The sequence below is a fragment of the Myotis myotis genome, unplaced genomic scaffold (genome assembly GCF_014108235.1).
Source record: "Myotis myotis isolate mMyoMyo1 unplaced genomic scaffold, mMyoMyo1.p scaffold_m19_p_7, whole genome shotgun sequence".
Taxonomy (NCBI): Eukaryota; Metazoa; Chordata; class Mammalia; order Chiroptera; family Vespertilionidae; genus Myotis; species Myotis myotis.
The window spans coordinates 872,550-877,383 of NW_023416379.1; the positions used below are offsets into that span (position 1 = coordinate 872,550).

The following is a 4,834-nucleotide window of genomic DNA, read 5'->3' on the forward strand; positions in this document are numbered from 1 at the left end:
TCAGCGTCAGAACATGGGGTCGCCCAGACGTCCACCAGCTTTCCGGCCGTGGGTGACTGAGCCCGGCCGTGGGAGCCCCGAGGGCTTCCCTCCCGGGGAGGTCAGGGGAAGGTCAGTGCCTGTCCCTGTGCCCGGCCCTGGCCCCTGATTGTACGGTCCTGGGGGCGGGGGGACCTGGGCCGAGCCAGCCCGGGCGTGGCGGTTCCCTCAGCGACGGACACGGGACAGAAACTCTGACTCAAGGGCTTGGGAGGCAGCAGGAAGGGGTGGCCTCACCCCAGGAACCGGGATGCGGGCGGCGGCCAAGCAGGTGAGTCAGGGCGGGACAGGTCCCCACGCTGGTTTCCCGGTGCCAGACGCGTGGGCTGGGTCCCCACACCTCACACACCCCGAGATCCCGGCGCCCAAGCAGACCCGCCAAGCCCGCGGGCCGGGCAACCCCTCTCTTATGACAAAGCACAGCAGCCATTTAAAAACTCACAAAGATAACGTCCCGTCAGGAAAGCCACCTCTTCACGGCCACCCCCGCCCGTCTGCACAAGTTCCCTCCAGTGAAAACAACACCGGGAAGTGGAAAGGGGGAAACAGGAGTCCCCGTGCCACCCCCGCCTGCCCACGCCACAGCCGCGCCGCTGACTTCCTCCTGGGCTGTCTACACGGAACAGAGGGGCGAGCGAACCCACCCACGAAGCGGGCATGTCTGGCCACATGCACACGCCTCCTCCCGCTGGAGCCCAGGGCCGGCCCCTCTGCCGCGCGGCCACCGCCCTCCGTTCCTCCCTGCGGCCGCACCGACGCCTCAGCCAGCCCGTGGGTGGGCGTGTGGGGCCCTCCAGCTGCCGTTCTTACAGGAAAGACGCGGGACCAGCCTGGGACACAACCCATCCTGCTCTTGGGTGACTATCCCTTTGGACACAGTCCCGGGTCGGCCGTGTCCGGTCCACGCTCCCAGGCAACGGGGGCCGCAGGGGCCCGGGGCGCCCGCAGCGTGGACGGCTTTGCGCGGCCGGTCCGGGCGCGGCTCCTGCTCCCCACGAGGCTGAAGCAGCCACAGCGCCGAGGGAGTGAGAACGTGAACTCACGAGACACGCATTTCACGGGACGAGTGGAAACTGAGGGCAGAGACGTTCCTGTCCTCTCGAGTTCAGCAGTCAGCCCCCCAAGGCGTGGGCCGCGAGAGGCTGGGGCCCCGGGCTTCCCATGGGACCTGCCCCCGCGGGTCTGGGGGGCCCAGGAGGCTGGTTTCCGAGGTCCCTCTGTGCCGGCCTGAGAACGTGGATGTGAACGCTGCTGCCTTGTCTCACAGGTCCCTCGTGTAGCTAGACTTTGGCTGCCGTCTTGCTGGTGTTTCCATTTGCGGCTCTTCCTGCCGCTTTTAGATTTAGTTTTCTGTCTTTATTGAAATCATCAGGTTTTCTGTCTTTATTGAAATCATCAGGTTTTCTGTCTTTATTGAAATCATCGAGTTTTCTGTCTTTATTGAAATCATCAGGTTTTCTGTCTTTATTGAAATAATCTAGTTTTCTTTGCCCCCGTTCCCCCCCCCCCAGGTTAGAAGGCACCCGTCCTACCATCCTAGACCTTGTCTCCGAGTGCCCATACCCACACCCTCCTCTGAAGACCCCGGGGGCCGCGGGGGCACGGGCACCACCCCTACCCCTGTCCTCGCCGCCCCTCAGGCTCCTAAGTTGGGTCAGCGTCAGACTGTTTCTTCTTTTTAAAAAAACATATTTTTATTGATTTCAGAGAGGAAGGGAGAGGAAGAGAGGGAAACATCAATAATGAGAGAGAATCATGGATCGGCCGCCTCCTACACGCCCCACACTGGGGGTCGAGCCCGCAGCCTGGGCCTGTGCCCTGATTGGGAATCGAACCCTGACCTCCTGGTTCACAGGTCGAGGCTCAACCAGCTGGGCCACACCACTCATGTTTGGTGCTGAAACACCTGCCAGAAAAGAAATGAGACAAAGAGAGTCCTTCCTGCCCAGCGAGCCACCGGCTCCTGCCCTCGTCCTCTTCCTGCCCGACCTGGGTCTCGGCCGTCAGCTGTGACTCCCACGGGCACACCCGCCGGCCGCACACTCTCCCTGGTGAGGGCTTAGTCACGGCTCCAGCAGGAGCGGGTGCTGGAGGGCGAGCCCGCCCTGGGCCAGGCCGCCCACCGGCTCCAGGACTGGCTCTCGTCAGCGGCCTCTGTCCCGTCCCCTGAAAGGAGTTTCTTTCAGTCTCCGGTGTTTCAGGGACATCCGAGGTCTCAGCGCCTCACCAGCCGCTCACCTTATCGGTTCTGGCTGGGCAGGTCCCGGGGGCTCCGCTGCCTCAGAACAGAAAAACAGAAAGGGAACTCTGCGTGTTCTTAAGAAAATCAGAGAGGAGGGGGGAGGGGGAGGGGGGGGGAGGGGGGAGGGGGAGGAGGGAGGGAGGGAGAGGAGCAGGGAGGAGGGGGGTGTAAGTTCCTTGTCTCACTCAGGCTTCCCGGGCTGCACGGGGGTTCCCAAGGCGGTTTCAGGAGCGGAAACTCCAGTTTCGCACTTGATGGAGTCGTCCTGCCGCTGGCACATGCAGATGACACGCGGGCGCAGGAACTGGGTCACCTTGTCCTCCCTCGTCGGGCACCGGCCTCTGCCTCCAGGGCCCTCGCGGGCTGAGGGAACGCTGCAGCTGGCTGACTCTCCTTAGTGGAGGCGGTTTCTCATGCGCCAGGTGCCTGTTCTATCGAAGAAAAGCTTCTCTTCCCTGGACGCGTTTCTATCCATCTTTCCCTTGTTTATTGTTCTCCTCTTTCCCTTCCTCCCCTCCCCCTCCTCCCCTCCCCTCCCCAACCCCTCCCAACCCCTCCTCATCCCTTCCCTCCCCTCCCCCTCCCCCTCCCCCTCCCTTCCTCCTCCCCCTCCCCTTCCCCTCCCCTTCCCCTCTTCACCCTCTCCCTCCCCCTCCCCCTCCCTTTCCCTTTTCCGGATAAGATGAGGCCCTGTCATAGGTCCCGGCTGGATGTTCCCACTTATCACTCATCTGTGAACAGGAGGTTCTGTTGGGCCCATTCCTCCCCCAAGGATGTGACGCTGATTCTCCACACTGGCTCCTAGCAACTGGACTGTGTTTTTTGTTATTTTTGTGTGTTTTTTAAAAAAATATATATATATTTTATTGATGTCAGAGAGGAAGGGAGAGGGAGAGATAGAAGCATCTGTGATGAGAGAGGATTGTGGATCAGCCGCCTCCTGCACGCCCCTCGCTGGGGATCCAGCCCACAACCCGGGCCTGTGTCCTGAGGGGAATGGAACAGTGACCCCTGGTTCACAGGTCGATGCTCAGCCCCTGAGCCACGCTGGCCGGGCACAACTGGACCCTGTGTGATTGTCCCCTGGAATCTCACCTGAGCGCCTGGGCCGACACCACCTGCCCCTGGAGGCGGGAGGCAGAGGCGGCTCACGGGGCAGGGGGGATGGCACCTGTGACTGGCTGAGTTCCCCTCCCACGCAGGCAGCCACACCTCCGTGTCCCCGGCTCCCGCCCCCTTCCCTGGGGAACCAGCTGGGACCTGCCCCCCCGTGTGGTGTCCTCCACAGACCACAAACACCATCACTCAGCACAGAATGATACGGGTATTTGTTAATCCTCGCCCGAGGGTGCTTTCCCATTGATTTTGAGAGAGTGGAAGGGAGAGGGAGAGACACAGAGAGGGAAACAGCGATGTGAGAGGGACACATCGATTGGGTGCCTCCTGCACACGCCCCAACCAGGGCCGGGAACTGAGCCTGTAAGCGGGGGTACGTGCCTTTGACCGGACTCGAACCCAGGACCCTTCTGTCTGTGGACCAACGCTCTATCCACTGAGCCACGCCGGCCGGGCCATCACAGTTATTCATCGGTGCCAATGCACTGGGGGCCTGGCGCACCTGGCGTCCCTGTCCCTCCCGCTCCGTGACCTCTGGTCTAGATGCCGGGACACGGCCGCCCCAGAGCCCTCCTCCTCACCACATGGTTCAGGCCCCGAGTGTCTGTGCGGACGCTGAGGGCAGGACCACGGTGCTGTGGGCGGGTCAGTGAGGCCGGGGTGGGGGGACGGACCGGGCTGCTGTGCACCCCGACAGGAGAGGAGCCCCCACTCCCGCTGAGGGGGGCAGGGGAGGGGAGACGGGGCCGGCCTGCGGTCACTGCCCCCGCAGAAGGTGCGGACACGGCAGGCGCACCCCTGTCTGGTGTCCGCGCTCCCTGGACAGACGGGAGGTGCTGGGCTGCCCGCTGAGCGTGACTTCTGGTCGCTCAGCGTCGCCGGGGCCGCCTGGGGCGAAGTGTCCGTGCGGGTGGCGCGGGCCAAGGCGTCGGAGGGGGGGCGTGGAGGCTGAGGGCCACCATCTCCCTGAGGCTGCGTCCTCACCACGGAAGAGGCAGCCGCCCAGCAGAAGACGGGTGCTGGGTCCCTGGAGGGCGGGGAGGGACTGTCCCGGTCAGAGGCACAGTCCAGCCCTTCCGGTCACATACCACAGCCTGTGTGTTCAGGGGCAGCCGAGGGATGGGTGCTCTTCACCCTGAGGGCGCGGAGGGGCACTGGCCACGGGACGGGCAGCAGGAAACCCAGGGGGCGGTGCCTGGAGCGGGAAACTCCTGGAGCTCATGGCACCGTGAGCCCGAGGCCCTCCCCGCGGGCGCTGGGAGGGGCGAGCCCTGCATTTTCCGTTCTTTGGGCATTCCATCAAAAGTACCTTTCTTCCGCCCGGCCGGTGTGGCTCAGGGGCTGAGCATCGATCTATGAACCAGGAGGCCGCAGTTTGATTCCCCGTCAGGGCACAGGCCCGGGTTGTGGGCTCCATCCCCAGTGTGGGGCGTGCAG

At 63.8% G+C, this 4,834-nt stretch overlaps 1 long non-coding RNA gene across 2 annotated transcripts; it reads right to left on the bottom strand.

Moving 5' to 3' along the window:
* Positions 1 to 1,529: 1,529 nt before the first annotated feature.
* On the bottom strand, positions 1,530 to 2,808 carry LOC118660462. Of its 2 annotated transcripts, none has more exons than XR_004968921.1 (3): positions 2,467 to 2,808; positions 2,029 to 2,318; positions 1,530 to 1,945 (listed from the first exon to the last, which is right to left on the bottom strand). It is a non-coding gene; the product is annotated as an uncharacterized LOC118660462 (long non-coding RNA). The 2 variants fall into 2 exon arrangements; XR_004968922.1 differs by having other exon boundaries at positions 1,536 to 2,205; positions 2,278 to 2,318.
* Between the last annotated feature and the right edge of the window lie 2,026 nt (positions 2,809 to 4,834).